The sequence below is a fragment of the Natrix helvetica genome (genome assembly GCF_964273705.1).
Source record: "Natrix helvetica genome assembly, chromosome: 1".
Lineage (NCBI taxonomy): Eukaryota > Metazoa > Chordata > Lepidosauria > Squamata > Natricidae > Natrix > Natrix helvetica.
In genome coordinates this window covers 305,070,150-305,089,736 of record NC_138548.1, presented here as the reverse complement: position 1 = coordinate 305,089,736, position 19,587 = coordinate 305,070,150, and the positions used below count along the sequence as shown (strand labels likewise).

The window sequence follows — 19,587 nt, the reverse complement described above, 5'->3', positions numbered from 1 at the left end:
TAACTGTAAGCTATTCGTTCTTAATGCCACATGTAGGAGTACCAATCTTGACATATGTTTTGCATGACAGGTTTTCTATCAGTACAAAGCAAGGTGGCCAAAAGGTGTGAAGACAAGACAACCACAAAGGGACATGATGAACTGACACCTATAATCAATCAAACCAAACCAACAATAGCAATGCACATAAACAAGCAAATTTCCATTCAAGCATTCCTGATGTATCAGGAACTACAGAGACAGAAAGCTGCCATATGTTGTTACACTCAGTATTCAAGACAATGACTGGATAGATGATTAGAAATACAGCTTTAACCACACAAATCCTATCCAGGGATTAGGAAATGAAACTTTTCATTTCAAATAATTTCTTAAGGCAAGAAGGACAAGCAGATGCACATATGCCACACTGCTACAAACACGAACTTGGATTTCAACTGTGTGTTCAAGGAAGAAAAGCATATTTTAATATGATAAAAAGCCGAGCTGTCATTATCCAAACTACACTCCAGTGAATCAAACTAGAAAGCTATGGGAAGAATGGATAAAATGCAGAGAAAGATAAATGAGATTAACTTTGAAATCAATGACCCATTAGCAGTCTCATTAATTTGAATGAGCAGCAGCACACACGTTTCCTTTTCCTGACTGCTATATATCTACATGCACACTTTCCCATTATTCTCAATTTTCCCTATAGTATATGCTATCCGGTTACGTAGAGAAATGAATACGGCAAAAATCTGTACATATTATGAGTGAAAAGAAATTTTTGAAATGCTGTTTTATTATGTTGTAAATATGATTTCCAGCTGCAGTTCAGTATTATGCTGGTTTAGTCCACAGAAAAGTTCTTCCTACCTACCTAAAAAAAAAAAATCAATTTGTAAGCAGTCATTTTAGAATCAGTAGCCACTTTACTAACATGGTACTATAACTTATTATGAATACTTTTGCCAGGATGCATCAAACTGTTTATCTTATTATCTAAGGCTTATATTTATAAAGATTAAACAATGTAAAGATCAATCTTTTCTTTGCTTAAAGGAAAGTCCTCTAAGATTGGAAAAGGACATAAAATCAGATATGAAACTCTTCTAGATGGAACCAAATAGTTCCCTAGGGTAATCTTGGTAAGTATAAATCATACATGTTAGATCTGGGCAACGAGAGAACAGACTGCGGACACAAAGTGACTTAACAGCTCTTTATTAGTAGTAGTAGTGATCCAGCTTACTCTGTGGTCGGAGGGTTCCCCTTTTATAGGAATCGGGTACGCCTCTCGACCAATCAGAACGATACCTATTTCCCGCTGTAGCAGCGGACCAGAGAGGAGACTTGCTGCGATATATGCTAATATCTAACACCCCTCCCCTCCTAGACGGAACGTTGCGGTTAGTGATATAGTCCTTAAGATACGTTGGTGTTTGCCTTACTCGGGAGGAACGTCGCAGTTCGGGTTGGTTAGAAGTAGCTGCAGGATTGGTTGCTTTCTCTGTTTCGTTTTCGGGCGTTTGCAGGCTTTCGTTGCTTTGGCGTTCGGGGGTCTGCTCGCTTTTGTTGCTCGGGGGTTGTTCCGTTTCGCGCTCAACCTCTTGTTCTGTCCTGGGCTCGCAGGTGTCGTAGTTCTCTGTGATGGGGCTCTCGAGTGGCTGACTTTGCATTGGCAGGTAGCTCTCGTTCTCTGTTCGTAGATCTGAGTGCGCCAGGCGACCCCGTAGTTGATCGATGTGCCTTTTCCAGTTCCGCCCATCTTCTAGTTCTAACAGATACGATCGTGGACCCGTGATGCCAATGACCCTTGCCGGCATCCACAATGTCCCCCCTGCATAGTTGTGGGCGTATACTGAATCCCCTATGCTAAAACTCCGAATTTTGCTTGTGGAGTCTGGGGGTGCTGTGGCAGAGTAATTTGGGTGAAGACGGTCCAGGTGAGACCGTAGACGGCGGCCCATGAGTAGTTCAGCGGGGCTCCTACCCGTCATGGCGCTGGGGGCAATGTGTTGGATTAATAGGTAATGGTCAATGCGTGTTTGCCAATCACCTGGACCCATCCTAGCGAGGGCCTCTTTTGCGGATCGCACCATTCTCTCTGCCTGTCCGTTTGATGCCGGATGGAATGGCGCGACGAGGGCATGCCGAATTCCCTGACCAGCTAAGTACGTCTCGAATTGCATGGCCGTGAACTGGGGCCCGTTATTGGAGACCAGGAGGTCGGGCAGGCCATGAGTGGCGAAAAGTCGCCGTAGGACCTTAATGACTGCCTCTGCCGTGGTTGAAGTCATTAGGACTACTTCTAGCCATTTGGAGTATGCATCCACAACTATAAGGAACGTCTGACCTTGAACTGGCCCTGCGAAGTCGATGTGTATTCTCGACCATGGTGCTTTTGGCTTTTCCCATTCTGTGGCGGGCGCTTCCGGGGGTGCTGGTCTCGATTCTTGGCATGGATCGCAAGTGGCCACCCATTCCTCTATCTCTTTGTCCATGTTTGGCCACCAAACGTAACTTCTTGCTAACGCCTTCATCCTAACAATCCCCGGATGACCAACATGTAACGCATCTAACACATTCCTACGTAATACATACGGAATAACAACTCGATCCCCCCACAATAAACAACCTTGTAACACTGAGAGTTCATCCCGTTTTGACCAAAACAATTTGAATTCCGGGCCCACGTTTCCCTTCGGCCACCCCCTCCAAACCCAAGTTTGAACTTGCTTTATTATATTGTCTTTAGAAGAAAACCTTGCAACATCGTAGGAAGAAACCGGTCCTGAGTCCAAACAGTCAATGAGCAGCACCGGTACTTCGGGAGTGGGGTCTGGCAAGAGGTCCGGTAGTGGGCAACGGCTGAGTGCGTCTGCGTGTCCTAGAGTGGAGCCCGGTCGATGAATTAACTTGTATGAGTACGCAGCCAGGAAAACAGTCCACCTGGTCATGCGTGGAGAAAGGGAGACTGGAGTGGGGCGGTTTCCTGCCAAAAGTCCCAACAGCGGTTTGTGATCTGTAATCAGTTCAAAATCGCGGCCGTAGAGGTATTCATGGAAACGTTTTACTCCAGCTACAGCAGCTAGCGCTTCCCTGTCCATCTGGCTGTAATTCCTCTCGGCCGATGAAAGAGTCCTGGAGTAGAAGGCGATGGGTGCTTCGTTCCCGTTTGGCATCCTGTGGCTGAGGACTGCGCCAACTCCGAAAGGTGATGCGTCGCAGGTCAATACCAGCGGTAGCGTCTGGCTATATTGGACTAACAGCGAGTCAGTGGTGAGCAGGCGCTTTACTGCGGCGAAAGCTGCTGCTTCGGATCGTCCCCATCTCCATGTAGCGTTCCTCTGGAGTAGTCGATGTAATGGCTCAGCAACGGTCGCCTTCTGTCTCAGAAAAACGCTGTAGAAATTAAGCAGTCCGAGGAAGGCCTGCAACTCGGTCTGATTTCGTGGTGTGGGGGCGTCCTGGATCACCTTAATTTTCTTAGAAGTGGGGTGTATGCCCTGACCATCGATTCTATATCCCAGGAATTCTACGCTAGGCACGTTAATTTGGCATTTCTCCTTTTTTAGGCGGAGGCCCTTTTCTCTGATTCTGGCCAAAACAGTTCTGACTCTTTTTAATAGTTGCTCCTCGTTTGCAGCGGACACCAAGATGTCGTCGAAATAGGGGACGACTCCCGGTATCCCTTGCAAAAGCCGTTCCATGACGCTCTGGAACAGCCCTGGAGCAATGCTCACACCGAATTGTAACCGGTTGCATTTGAATGCTCCTCTATGCGTCACTATAGTTTGGGCCTCCGCTGTGGCGCTATCCACGGGCAACTGCTGGTAAGCTTGTGCCATGTCTAACTTAGCAAATATCTTTCCTGGCCCCAACGAATGCAATAGGTGTTGTACTACGGGCACAGGATATGCGCTTTGTTGTAGCGCGACATTAATTGTGCATTTATAGTCCGCGCAGATGCGGACTGACCCATCTGGCTTGACTGGTGTCACAATGGGAGTTTCCCAGCGCGCGTGATCCACCGGCTCAAGGATTCCTTGCTCCACTAACTTATCTATCTCCTTATCTATTTTTGGGCGGAGTGCAAAAGGCACTCGTCTCGGTTTAAGTCGGATTGGCGCCACTTTGGGGTCTAAATTGAATGAGATTGGTTTACTCACATACTTACCCAGACCGGGGCTGAACACATCCTCGAACTCCTTAAAAATCTGTTCAGCGCTGCTGTTCTCCACGGCGTTGATTCCGGTGACTTCTAGCCCCAAGGACTCAAACCAATCCAGTCCTAGGAGGTTTTGTAATGGTGCGCTGGCGATGGTCACGGGCAGCTGGGCTACGATGTCCTTGAAACAGATCTGGAACGTGCCTTGGCCCGCGATGGGGACTCTGTTCCCCTGGTAGTCTCGTAGCAGGATGTCTGGAGCGCGTAGTTGGCTCTTTTTGAGGCTAGGGATAGCCTGTTTCATGGATGCCCATGAAATGATCGTCAGGGACGATCCTGTGTCAACTTCCAGCTCGCAAGGTGAGCCCTCCAAGAGGACTGTGACTTTCAGCTTTTTAGGCCGCTTGGTGCGGACCTGACTTATTGTTGTGAGATACGTTCGCAACTCCTCTCTCTGGGTCAACTCTATCTCAGCATCTGTATCCTGGAAATACTCTCGTTGAGAGTCTTGATAGAACGCTCTCTCAGCTCTTTGTGTGTAGTCTCTCTGGGAATACGTTCGCTCAGCTCTTTGTGGATTTTCTCTCTGGGTAAACACTTGTGGATTTCTCTCTGGGCGCCCTTTTTGGTTTCGCCAAGCCCCTGGGTTGGGCTTCTGTTGGCGGTACGTAGGTGGCTGCCGTGAGGCAGGGACTCCGCTCCGGCACACTCGTGCGATGTGCCCAAGTTTGTTGCAGAGTGAACAAACAACGTTCCTGAACCGACAGGTAGACCGGGGGTGATTCCCTCCGCAGCTTGCGCAGGGCGGCAAACGGAATCCGGGGCTCCCCCCTGGCCTCATGTGACTGCTCCGCATCAGGTGACTGTCCTCGAACTCGGGATCCTCGTAATCGGGGTTGGCGTCCTCGTAGTGGACTCTGGTGTACCTGGGTGCTGGCTGGCTTACGTTGAAACCGCGTTGTGTGGTTACCGATGATCTCTCCGCTGACTCGGATGCCCTTGCTTCGTTTAGTGCTATCTGTAGGGTTAAATTTGGGTTTGCCAACAGCTTTTTTTGTAACGAAATGTCTCTTAACCCACAAACAAATTGTGCCAGGATATGCTCGTCCAGATCCCTGAACTCGCAGTGAGTCGCTGCTTTACGTAGGGCTGCAACATATTGGTTGATTGATTCTCCCGCCTTCTGGTTCCGCGTGTTGAATTCCTGGCGGCAAACGTGGCGGGAAGGTTTTGGCGCGTAATGAGTCTGTAGAGCCTGTTGCAATGCCGTCCATGATACCGCTTGTATCGGAGTAGGCGCGGTGAGGTCTCTGGCCGTGTTGAAGACTTCTTTTCCACAGTAGCCGAGGAAGATGTTTTTCTTTCGGGCGTCGGCTATCCCCTTGTAATCGTTCGCTTCGAGAAAACACTCGAAGCGAATCATGAATGCCTCCCATTCGTCGTTCGCTGGGTCGAATGGAGCGGGGGGAGTGTGCATCGCCATCTTCTTTCGTTTGAATTTGCCGCGCTGCGGTGTCCTGAGATGGCTGCCGGAATTTCTGCCGAATTCCTGGGCTGAATCAAATCCGGAGATTCTGAAGTAGCGTTCTTCGTCCTATCTGTCTCTCGATCCCACCTTCGTCGCCAATGTTAGATCTGGGCAACGAGAGAACAGACTGCGGACACGAAGTGACTTAACAGCTCTTTATTAGTAGTAGTAGTGATCCAGCTTACTCTGTGGTCGGAGGGTTCCCCTTTTATAGGAATCGGGTACGCCTCTCGACCAATCAGAACGATACCTGTTTCCCGCTGTAGCAGCGGACCAGAGAGGAGACTTGCTGCGATATATGCTAATATCTAACAATACATAAACAAGGTAAATTGGATTTAATTACCCTTTAGAATATTACAGTAATTTAAAAGCATGTCTTTCTAATCAGTTGGATCAGAATGTCTAATTAGACTTCACCTTCTCAACCTACATGCTTGCTAGAGTTTTCAAGATAGCAATGCGTTGTGCAGCCTACAAGAAACTTCCCAAAATTTGTTATTTTTAACTAAAAGTAGAGGTCTTTGAACAGTCCGGATATAAAAAATGAGAGTCAATGTTGGATCAGATTTAATTACATCATTTTACTAAAACATCGGACCAAGGACATTTCTACCACATTAATTAAACAGATTTGTTTCGATCTTCTTCAGCATACACAGATGGTGTAGTCATGAGAAGATTTCCAGCAATGAGATATGTTCCCTATTTGAATGGCAGAAATTAGTACTATTATTTGTGCCTAATTACTTTTAATGTTTATGTTTCAATTGTTTTAACACTGTTTTTAATTAGGTTTTTAAATATTTTAAGCTGCTTCAAAATATTATTTGAAATGTTTTTCATAAAATAATATTAAAGGATTCTTATTCTTTTGTTGGGTACAGCAGCTAATATGCAACATTAAGAGCTGTATAGTTTCTAGTTTATGCAGCTAAAACCTACCAGGAAAAAAAATCAGAATTATAACAAAACAAAGCTTTTTTTCCAATTATATAAAAACAAAAATGTTTGGCTGTGATTGTGGAATATAAATAAAAATCAGTGAGTGGTACAACATTTGTAAGGTAAGGCATGTGACAGCATGAATATGGTTACCTCCAGAGACCATGGATCTGTTTGGCAAAGGTAAAACTTCCAGATTTAAACATAATGTTCAAAAAATGAGACAATTAGCTATGAACCCAAGACGCCTGCAGCAATTCAGGCTGCAATTTTTATTCAGGCTGCAATTTTTATGCAGGCTTGAGGGACAATTTAAAGAAAAAAAGGTTGAGCATGTAAACAGAACTCGTTCAGTGCTGTTCCAGGCCTGGGGCCAGTGGAAACTTGGGTGTTTCCCGAAAGTCCCACCAGCAGACTGAGTGGTACAGGGTCTTCTGCTTGAGCAGGGGGTTGGACTAGAAGACCTCAAAGGTCCCTTCCAACTTCCTTCTTCTATGTTGTAGGCACACAAACACGACACCCTCCATCCAAATAGGGAGGAGGAAAGGAAAAGATGCCCTCGAGGGGAGTTTGTCCTTGTAGGGACTACTAGGGCAAAAACAGTTTTCTTGGCAAAGGAACACAGGTCGTTTGCCATTGCCTTCTGCCCTTGCTACAGCGTGTCCTGCTCTATTTCATCAAAGGACGCCCCGGAGTTGATTTTGCTTAGCTTCCGAACCCAGTGGAGATCGCTCAATGTTACTACCTGTTGTATCGGGCAACCAGAGAGGTGCAGCCGGTTCAAAAGAATAGAGTCCCGAATGTAATCCTCCAGCAGAGTTATACGGCCTAACTATTGATCAACTCTACAAATCCAAGTAGTAAGTCAGCAACTCTTCCACCCCAACAAAATAATTTCCAGGGCCACGCACAGGATTTACTTGGGCCGGGGAGAAGGGAACCCGTCCACACTCAACAAACCTCCGCGGGAAACTCACTCAGCCGGCGCAGCGCCTAGCAACAGAAACAAAATTGTCCGGGATCCGAGCTTCTTCCGCCTCTCCAAAGTATCTCGCTCGGCCTCTTTCAGTCCTAGTAGTTGCCCTCGCAACCGGTGTGTTGCGCTTGGCGCTGGGACGTCGCGGGAACATTTGCTGTTCCACCCGCTCTGCTAGTGGCTTTTCACACAACCCGACAGCGAGGAGAGAGCGCAGGAAATTACGACGTCTATTTTTCCCACCCCCACGAGAAGTCCTACTGTGATAACCAGCCAGGGATCCAGAGACTCGGGAGCAAAGGCTGGAACGAGATCGTCGCTAAGAACAAAACTATCCACACCTGTACATGCTCCGAATAACACACGCAACCTATGTGGCCCCGCTTTGTGAGAGGGCTGCCACTCAGCCCACGTGCAACGGACGCGTTTCCAACGCCTCAATAAACTGGAACTCGGGTGGAGGCTTCCAACGTACAGCATGTAGCTTTATGACGTATACTCGAATTCCGAGATTCGTATTCTGGGATTTTCTCTGTCATTATTGCAGGATTCTCAAGCCTTTGGTAGCGTGCGGTTCCTTTTGGAATTACTAACGGTTGTGCGGTCCCATCCATTGGAGCAAGCAGGTCACAAAATAGCTGTGGTAAAGGACGAGGCTGTTCACAAAACGCCCCATTTTGCAAATAACCAATCTCAGTATTTGAAGATCAAGTCTTATAACTTGCCCCGTAAATCAGATGTAAATAAACTTCAAAAGGGAAGTGTTCTCTAAATCAAATAAACTATAAACTTCAAACAGCTTCTGCTCCATATCTAATTTCTCTACAACTAGGGGGAAACACAGAAAATAGCTTCAAGATCAAATACAGCCTTCGGGCCTCAATATATTTCCAGGGCACTAATCCGCATTTCCTTAACCATAGCTTATTGAAAGAACTAAACTCACACAAGCCAAGTCATAAACCATGATTTACAGGGCTGGGTTCTTTGTGTATGCAAAAGCAAAAGCAGACAAAAGTTATTTACTTACCCAATTTTACTAATCCAATAAAAATAAATTAAAATCCAGATAATAAAATAGACGCAATTAATTAAGATATACAGTACATTAAATGTACCATCCCAGTGGAGAGGCAGCACTGAAAATCAAACAGAGACTGAAGGTAATCAAGAGGAGAATTAAGCACACATCCCTGAGAGGCCACCCCAAAAGTACAGATGTAATTAAGAAACACTTTCCTTTATAATCTAATTAATTGCAGTAACCAGAGATTGCTAGGATATTTGCAAAGGATAGCAGAGTTTATTAGAAGTTGTACTTACATACCAAGAAATATTTATTGGTGTTGGCCACGCAGCCAGATATTTAGACGATTTGCCACATATTTTGTCCACCTCTTAAGTCCTTCCCAAGGACTTGGGATGGGCAGATATTATGGTTTTTCAATATCAAAGTTATTGTCACATGATATATATTATTATGACGGTTGGTCTCATAGTCAGATGTTTAGACTGAACTTGGCATTTTTATCCATTGATCCAATCCTTCCCAATGAAATTATTATGATTATATTAAAACAATTTAAAGAACAAGAAAGTACCAAACTATAAAATATACTATTATAGGTCTATTTTGGACTTTCTGAAACTTTTGAACCAACATTAAAGGTAACACCTTTTCAGCACATTTCAGCAATCCAACACAAGAATTATCAGAGAATTTTTAATCACACATCCACCTGAATCCATTACCTGATCCATGTTTGGCTAACCACTACTGATATTTTTTTGTTATTGCTAAAAATTGCTAAGACTCTTAAGTACTGAGTTTTCCTATGCTTTTAGTGACAGTTATGGATCCAGGACTGCTGAATCAAACCTCCTCTCTGAGAGATTGATTGTCACTCTCTATTATCTGGATTGAGCTTCCATTTATTGATCCTCCAAGTTCATTATACAAGCTTCACTTCGGGGCATCTGCTGTCTCCATGAATTAGATTAAAGTAGATTTAGATCTGGGTATAATCTTCACATTAATGACAATTCTTGCAATTAATGAGAAACCCTTGCAATTGGATCAACAGATGATGCTGTTAATAAGACTCTGTACTACATCCTACAACATCATGAATCTCCAAAGACCTACGCAAGGGTCCTCTTTGTAGACTTCAGCTCAGCATTCAATACCATCATTCCACATATTTTTCTAACTAAACTAAATCAGCTAGCTGTACCTGACCACACTTGTAAATGGATCATAAGCTTCCTAACAGACAGGAAGCAACAGGTGAAGCTAGGCAAAATCATATCAGATACCTGTATAATTATCACAAGAGACCCCCAAGGCTGTGTGCTCTCTCGACTTCTCTCTATAAACCAATGACTGCATTTCAAAAGAACCCTCTGTTAAAGTACTGAAGTTTGCAGATGATACAACAGTGATTGGTCATATTCAAGACAATGATGAATCTGCATACAAACGGTAGGTTGAACAACTAGCCTTGTGGTACAACCAGAACAATCTTAAACTAAACACTCAAAACCATGGAAATGGAGGTAGATTTTAGGAGAAACTCCTATACTACCACTTATTACAATACTAGACAATACAGTATCAACAGTAGAGACCTTCAAGTTTCTAGGTTCTATCACCGTGATGGCGAACCTATGGCACGCGTGCCACAAGTGGCATGCGGAGCCATTTTTCAGGGCACGCGAGGCGCTTCCCTGTCAGCTGGCCAGCATGCATGCGCGTGCTGGCCAGCTGAGTACACCTTTTTAAAAGCTATTTTTCGCCTTCCCCAGGCTCCAGAGGCTTTATAGGAGCCTGGGGAGGGTGAAAAGAACCTCCCCCCCCCCGGAGGCTTCAGGAACTGTCCCTGAAGCCTTCGGAACGCTTAAAACCACCCTCCGAGCAAACCAGAAGTGACTTCCGGGTTGCTCGGAGGGTCGTTTTAAGCGTTCTGAAGGCTTCAGGGACCATCCGAGGCTTCCCTGATCCCTTCGGAGCGCTTAAAACGACCCTCCGAGTAACCCGGAAGTCACTTCCGGTTTGCTCGGAGGGTGGTTTTAAGCGCTCCAAAGGCTTCAGGGAAGCCTCCGGACAGTCCTTGAAGCCTCCGGAGGGCCTCCGGGGGGTCGGGGGAGGCTCTTTTCGTCCTCCCCAGGCTCCTATAAAGCCCCTGGAGCCTGGGGAGGGCAAAAAAAATGTAAAAATGGGGGGTCGCGCGTTGTGCACACATGCGCACTGGGGGGGGTCGCGTGTTGCATTATGGGTGCGGCACGCCCACACTCAACCCCCCCTGCGCTCCCCCCACTTGTGGCACGCGAGCCACAAAAGGTTCGCCATCACTGTTCTATCATATCTCAAGACTTAAAATGGACACCTAACATCAAAAACGTCATCAAAAAGTATAACAAGGAATGTTCTTTCTGCACCAATTCAGAAAGCTCAAACTGCCCAAAGAGCTGCTGATTCAGTTCTACAGAGGAATTATTGAGTCTGTAATCTGCACCTCTATAACTATCTGGTTTGGCTCTGCAACCAAACAAGACAGACACAGACTTCAATGGATAATTAGAACTGCAGAAAAAACAATTGCTACCAATCTGCCTTCCATTGAGGACCTGTATACTGCATGAGTCAAAAAGAGGGCTGTGAAAATAACTACAGACCCCTCACATCCTGGATATAAATTGTTTCAACTTCTAGCCTCAAAACAATGCTATAGGGCACTGCACACCAGAACAACTAGGCACAAGGAGTTTTTTCCCGAATGCCATCATTCTGCTAAACAACTAATTCCAACAACACTGTCAAACTATTTACTAAGCCTGTATTACTATTATTATTCTCATCCTTCCTATTACCTATCTCCTCCCACTTATGACTATAACCATGTTGCTTGTATTTTTACGATTTATATTGTTCCATTTGTTTCCTAGTTTGATTTGATTGCTTATTAGTAACCTATGATGTCACTAAATGTTGTATCTTATGATTCTTGATGAATGTATTTTTTTCTTTTTTCTTTTCCTTTTATGTACACTGAGACCATATGCACCAAAGACAAATTCCTTGTGTGTCCAATCACACTTGGGCAATAAAGAATTCTATTCTGTTCAACCCACTTTTTGTGGACAACGTTGAGTCTGAGGAATTGCAGGACACAACTCTATGCAACATTATTATAAATCCTAAGCATCAAATTCCAGAAAAAGCAGTCAAATAACAGGAGAGCCATAGAAAAGATACCACTATTGATGGTACAGAAGCTACAGAATTACAGAAAGACCAGAGGAAAAGACAGAACAGATAAATCAACAAATAAAACAAGAAGAGAAGAAGGAGAAGACAATAAAGACTTATGAATCAAATAAGGGACAATATATATTAAGAGATCAAAAAATGGGATTGGTTGAAAAGAAGATAGGGTCTTAGGCAGATCATGCGGAGGTATGGCAGCAAAAGAGAGTATAGATGGAAGAAATATTTAGGTCAAATAGAAAAGATGTAGACAGAGACAAAGACCCAAGGGAGGAGTTTGGGAGGCAAGTCAAAAAATGAATAAGAATTGAAATACTAAAGCAGGCAAGAGATGATGGTTAGAAAGGGAATGCTGTTTAGTACAAGATTGGCTTTATTGAGAGCTAGAATAGGGGTAGAAATCAAGGGCAAATATTATTATACATATTTTTATATAATATATCAAAAGTAATACTTAGATGTAAAGATTAGATGTTAAAAGATGGTATCACTGTACATTTAAATAATATTGTGATTGTTATTAGAATGGTGCACAAAAACACTGAATAACTGAACAATGAAGGAACACACTCTAATGCAAATATGTACAATAATACCACAATTACATAAGAATGATTAATGTAACAAATATTATTAATATTACTATTATTTGTATTTAAATGAATGATACCCAGATGCCTCACTGTTCATGTTATGATATTGATGTACATTATACAAAAAAAAAGGTGGGGGGAAGGAACTACAGAATTGTATTCCTCACTTGTTCTCAACAAAAGCAAACAACCAAATAACAGTTTCTTTCTAAAGTTGGACCATAATTGGATTGAAATCAATATGGAAAGTCAACTTCACACAAAAGTGTTTGAAATTGATTGACACCATCTTGGTTAAGTAACTTATCCAACTATGACATATTAGTATATTTAGCAGATGTGAGGGCAGCCATGAAATCTGACTTTAATTGTCTGTAGTTTATTGTGGTTTTATACTCACTAGTAGTAACTTTCTGGAGTTTCAGGAAGAAAATATTAATTATAGATAGTAGGGATTCAATCTTGGACATTTTTCAAATCATATTTCCTTTTATCTACTAGGAAGACTAAAGATCTGCTGTCTACTGAAAGTATATTTGTATCTAAAGTACTTTGCATATTGAAAAGAAAACAAATACTATATAGACAGTGTTGTCCAATGCTTACATCTAAAAAGAACAAAGCACTGGAAGATCCCCAAGATGTATCATACAAATAAGGGAGTAGTATTTAGCAATATGTTAATCTTTGGTGGGATGCCTTCAAGAGTGTGTTGACTCCTGGCAACCGCCTGGATGAGTCCCTGCAGTTTGCTTGGCAAGATTTTGTTTTTTTTAAAACAATTTTTTAAATTAGTTTTACAGAATTTTAAGGAAAAAGGGTAATGGGTAAAGTTACAAATTTTGACAGCTACATTATGCAGGAAATGGTACTCCCCCCCCCCCATTCTCAGAACTTTCACTTGTTAATACATTAGATAATTACTACTTAGCAATATTTTGACAGCATATTTTTACCTTATATCTTCCAATAATTTCAATCTATTTTATAACAAACAGAAAAAAATCCCTGTATCAGCAATTGCATTATTTTTCTAACTCACTTTTGTGATCTAAGTTTTCTCAATGTTGCCTCTTCCCACCCCCCCACCCCCACCAGCAAAGCTCCGGCACCTCCCGTGTCTTGTGTGTCTCGTGTGGTATTATCAGCTTTATCTAGGAGAGCTTTGTTTTTTTCCATGAAGGCCTCCCCCTCCATAGTTGTATTAATTCTAACTCTACTGCCCTCCCAGAATATCAGCATACCTTCTGGCAGTAGCCACTAGAACCAAACCCCTTTTTCAAATAGTTTTTTTTCGCTAAAAGTGAATATTTTTTTCTTTTATCTCTGACTTTCTTTGGGATTTGTTTCAGGATGACTATCTCTCTATCCTTGTATTTTAACATTTGCCCCCTTTGTGCACTCAGAATCTCATCTCTTGTAGTCTTTCTAAGAAATTTAATGTGAACCTCTGTTGGAACATTGTGTGTTCTAGCATAAGCTGAATTAACTCTATAGACCAGGTCAATATCCCATCCCAGCTGCTGTCTGTCTTTTTTAATATATTCAGCCAATAATTTTGTCATAATCTCCCTCAAGTCTTCATCATCAGCCTCAATTACATTTTGAAATCTAAGGAAAAAAGACATCCTTTCAAATTCCATTTTTATCTGATGGTTCTCAAGTTCTTGGTTTCCTCTCTGGACCCCCCTCACCTCCCCCCTCATCTCAGCCATCCCCTCCTCCAAAACTTCCAGTCTCTGTGTATTTTGAGCCATTCGGTTTTGGTTCTCTCTGAGCTGTTCATTCATTTCTTTCAGTTGATTTTTCAAGTCCTCCTGCCCCTTTAAGATCTTTTGAAGCAACTGCTGAGTTAGGTCCTCCTCAGGGGCTTTGGGTTGTAATAGAGATATTAATGTCTGTTGTCCACTGGGGCTGGACGTTGAAGATGTTGGAGTAGAGCCAGCAAAGCCTGGTTTCCCAGGTGGCGGTCTCTTCGGTGCCATTTTAATAAAGAGAACTCAGAGGTGTCTGTGTCCATACGATGAAATGGCAGCTATGAAAGGAGATAACCAAGAGAGATCACGAGGCAGGCATTCCAGACAATAATAGGGACCTTTTCTATAGTTCAAATCCAGACAATAAAATCCATTATTCCAAGTCCAGGATACAGTATATCAAGAGATATTTCTGAGTGTCACGGAGACAAAGACAAAATGCCAGCAATTTCCATGGGTGGAGTCAAATTTCAAAGTGCATAAAGACAACGGAAGTGTGCGCTTGGCAAGATTTTGGAAGTTATTTGTCACTGTCTAGGGCTGAAAGAGTGACTGGCCCCAAGATCCCTCAGTTTACTTTGTGCCTAAGGCAGGACTGGAACTCACCATTCTTGTTGGCTAGCTCAGTACCTTAACCACTACCAAACCGACTCTCATTTATTAATCTATAGGTGGTTATTTTATTTAAGAAATATTTTGGAAGTTATCCATATAATCTTTCTATTTACAATAATTTGCTTCCAGTTCTTCACAAAAAATGAGTATGTTATTATCAGACTTTTTCAATTTACTATATAGAACACTTTTATCACTTGTGCAATCCCAGCTAAAACATATCATCTGTTGGAATTTATAAAAATAGTCAATATCCATCACATACACCTCTTGATGCTTTTAAGTGTTTTCCATCCAACTACAAACTATATGTACAATCCTTCTTAAGAGGATTATGAGACTGGAGAAGCTGGTAGTACATGAATTCTAAATGTTCTTGTACCTACAAATGGAAAAGAGATACACATGCAATGAGATGGTGTTACATTATACAATAGATTAACTACTATCGATAATTTATTTTGAATTACTTAAACCAGCAAAAACTTTGCTTTGGCACAAATTATATTTTATTTCCATTTACACATTTTTAAAATATATACATGAAATATCCCAAGATTGAGCATCTATTGAGTGTTTATGTATTATCTCTATTCCATTGGCTATGTCTACAATATTCCCCTACAAATTAAAGTTTAGAGACAGTTTTTGTGGCAAATTAGGGAGCATCAGGGATTGTCCCAAAGAGGCAATGCGATGGGTAATAACGAAGACGCTTGCCGCCTCCTACTCGGAAGACCAAGAGTTCAATTCTGGGGTAATGGCATATGTTTCTCTCCGAGGGCACACAGAAAAAAAATATCTGCTGTGAACTTCATGTAGGCATCAGGAAGGGCATTTGGTCAGTAAACACTGAGAACCAATCAATCCACCAAACTTTACCCCAAATAGCAATTACAAAATCATAAAAAGGGAAAGCAATAATCTCAAAGTCTCGGGAATTCTGAGATAAGAACTGCTCACATATCCTATGAATAAATATGTGAACATGTCAGAGTGTGAACTCTCCTGATTTGCATTAGCATATAATTAAGAAAGGAATTTATTCATACTTTGGACTAATGTACTTAACTTTCTGAAAATGTAGAAGCCTCTTTTTTCAATTGCATCTTTGGTTGGACTGAAGTAAAATGAGATGTTAAAAAAATAAGACCTCAGCGTTCTTTTGGATATCCTTCATTCAAATATCTTAGTGATTTATCCATGAGGTTGTTCCAAACTTAGAAGAAATATAGAGAGCTGAACAGGCATATACTAGAGACAGTAAGGTGGCAAGTTCTTGGAAATGAAGCAACATTACTTCCAATAGTGATGTGTGGCTCTGGTTGGATAAACAAAAGATGCTGGTTCTTGAAGCCATCAATCCTCTCTGTGAGCCTGATAAAATCTATGTCTTCACATTTATCTTCTTCACTGCAAGAAGATAAATAAATTTCAATCGTAGATTGCGCGGTTCAAAGTGCCTTTGATTTGTTTCTTGGGAGTAGAGAATAGTGGTGCCAGATGCTGTTCATTACCAGGAAGTGAGTCAGCAACAGAATGCACATATGTATGTTCAGTAAGAAAAAGTTTCAAGCGTCTTTTCCTTCACTTGACACTGGCAGTGGGTGAAAACTTTATTAATCATAAGAACTTTGTGAAATCCATAGATTACATCCTAAAGGAATCTGAAGATGGCAGATGGCCATGAAGTTAATTAATTTTTTAAATGAATTCAATTCCCATTATTTTCATTGGCTACGTACAATAAACCAGTGATGGCAATAATTGTTCTGACCGAGGCTTCCCAAGAGCATGAAGCAAATTCCTTGTCCCGACCAAAAGTCCCAACTTTTTATTAGATTACTGTGAGTTCTGCTTTCTAGCAAAGTCTTTCAAGGGAGGATTTACAGTCACAGACCTTACCTGGCTTGGAGAGCTGACAGGCCGATATCTGCAAAACTTGGCAAGGAGTCTCGGAGAGTCACGAACCAATTCAGCGAACTAATTGTCTCCTGCAAACTCCACTCCCCTTTCACTCCTCTTTTATTTCCTCTGAGAGGGGTCATTCATCATCCAACTGTGACCTTACTCCCAAGTCGACCCCTGTTCTTTAGCTGTTCCCTTCATCTGGCAACTCTTTGCATGTGCACACTGGAAACAGGCTCCAGCCGTTTGTCCGCTTCACTGATGTCTGACTCTGAAGGTAGCTGATAACTGGCATATGGCTCTGGCCCCCTCTATGCCTCCCACACAGAGCCCTCATCAGAGCCTTCCCCGGACTCCAGGACTGGTCCATGTTCCTTCCCAACCTCCTCACTGTCCGAATCTTCTGCAGGCTCTGCAGGCTGCTGGCGAGCCACACAATAATATGGTCCCTGCCTATCTTATGTAGTTAATAAAGATAAGGAGCTTCTTAAGCAGGTGACAGATCTTTTTTAGTACCGCCAATGCGTTTGAAGGATATACAAGGACTGAAGCCCAAACTTTTAAGAACTCTGACTTCAGCTTCCAGGTAGTTTTCAAGGCAGCCCATGAAGAGCAAGTGGCAGCTGTGACCTGGAAGGCCTTTACATAAGCTCTGTGTCTTGTGAACCAGTTGTACCCTCTCTTCAATCAGTAGACCCTCCAGATAGTTACTCGTGCCCTGGTCCTTTCATGTTTGGATTATTGCAATGCACTCTACATGTCTCCTTGAAGATCCCCTGGAAGTTATTTCACCTAATAATAGTATTCATTTACAATCAGAAATCTACATTATCAGATTTACTTTCAGTTTTTATTTCTATATACTAGTAACATCATACTGTCAGGGTACAACAATCTTTAATATTAAAGAAACAGCATTCTAGTTAGCAGCTATCAAAATATTAATAATATGTCCAGTGGGACAGACATATTTTCTATAAATAATAGAAATCTCTCACTTTGAGATAAATTCATCAGAAATAAAATAGATGTAATAAACAGTAGGCAGAAAGTGAGTTAACCTAGCAAATAGTGCTATGATAAGCTTCTTGAAGCTAGGATTGGAGCTGCTGGAGAGAAGGAGGGGGTGAGTCACAAGACAAAGACACTGAGGTGGGGGCCCTTAAACTCCATATCATTTGAAACTTCCTGAAGCTAGGATTGGAGCTGCTGGAGAGAAGGAGGGGGTGAGTCACAAGACAAAGACACTGAGGTGGGGGCCCTTAAACTCCATATCATTTGAAACTTCCTGAAGCTAGGATTGGAGCTGCTGGAGAGAAGGAGGGGGTGAGTCACAAGACAAAGACACTGAGGTGGGGGCCCTTAAACTCCATATCATTTGAAACTTCCTGAAGCTAGGATTGGAGCTGCTGGAGAGAAGGAGGGGGTGAGTCACAAGACAAAGACACTGAGGTGGGGGCCCTTAAACTCCATATCATTTGAAACTTCCTGAAGCTAGGATTGGAGCTGCTGGAGAGAAGGAGGGGGTGAGTCACAAGACAAAGACACTGAGGTGGGGGCCCGCGCGCCTAACGGCGCGCGAATCATATATCTATAAACCAAAATAGCAATAATACATTCTGGATTAGTGTGTTTGAGATTGTGATGTTATTTATTTCAAAATGACTGGCTTAGTTCAATGTAATAGCTGTTTTGCACCTGTCTTTCGCAGTACTCTTTTCAAATTTGGATACTGTCCCCTTTGTAAACAAATTACGAGTCTACATAGGCAGATTACCTATCTAGAATCTGTAATCTGTGCTCTCCAAGCAGAAACTAGGTGTCTACGTCAGCCATTCCACTCTATGGTGAAGCCACACTATCAGCCCCCTCTACCACAAAGATCTTGCAGGAGAAGAGCTGTCTGGACAACTGTGGGATCTGGCAGGTTGAGAGCTGTGAACCATAAACCCAAAGCTTTTGCTGTGACCCAGCAAAACAGATATAGTGCCCTTGCTGACCTTAATGGGGACACTAAACAGATAGGTCAAGGCAGTTGTGATAATGATGACTCAAATAAGCAGGGGATCGTGGTCCAAAACGAAGAACTTTCTTCGGAAAGGCGAAAAGGGGAACCAGGTATCACACATCAGTCGCAGAAGAAGATCAAGGTATGTAAAAAGAGAAGTCACCTTCTGGTTGGTGATTCAATCGTAAGAGATGTTAATTTAGGAGAGGATAAGGAGGTTTTAAAAGAGGTCAGGTGTCTGCCAGGTGCTACTGCCAGCAGAGACAAGAGGCGTATTCTTAAGATAGTCAAGAATGCAAGTAAGGACTGTGACGTTGATGCTATTATACATCTTGGCACTAATGATCTATCCCAGAAAGATGTACTTTCTGTGCAGAATGATTTCCAGAACTTGGGGTATGAACTTAATAGTATAGGTTGTAGGCTTATCTTTTCAGAGGTTTTACCTGTATATAAGGAACAAAAAGGGAAGGGCCAGCGTGTAGCAGAGTTTAATGTTTGGCTAAAGGAGTGGTGTAAAAGGGAAGGCTTTGGTTTTATTAGTCATGAAGCCTGTAGCTGGTCCAATGAAAAACTGTACAAAAGAGATGGGTTGCACCCATCCAAGAAAGGAACTGAGTTACTTGGCATTAAATTCACAGATTTTCTTGATAAACATTTAAACTGAAGAGCGGGGACAGAGAATTAATAGATACAGAACATCTCTGTCCCCAGCAAACTAAAATTCATAGGGTTATAAATGCATGTAACATAGATGTGTGTGTGGGTAAGATTATCACTCCTGCTGTCAAGCAAAACCAAGCATGTAATAGTGATTGTCATACCATGTGCATG

General features: G+C 42.6%; 1 protein-coding gene across 1 annotated transcript in view; it reads right to left on the bottom strand.

Annotated features, from left to right (window-relative positions):
* The window catches only part of CFAP92 (cilia and flagella associated protein 92 (putative)), a gene marked incomplete at its 3' end in the record, with an annotated part of 56,976 nt that extends 49,286 nt beyond the window's left edge, over positions 1-7,690 (bottom strand). Inside the window, exon 1 of the mRNA XM_081966789.1 lies at positions 7,607-7,690. The remainder of the gene's footprint in view (positions 1-7,606) is intronic.
* Between the last annotated feature and the right edge of the window lie 11,897 nt (positions 7,691-19,587).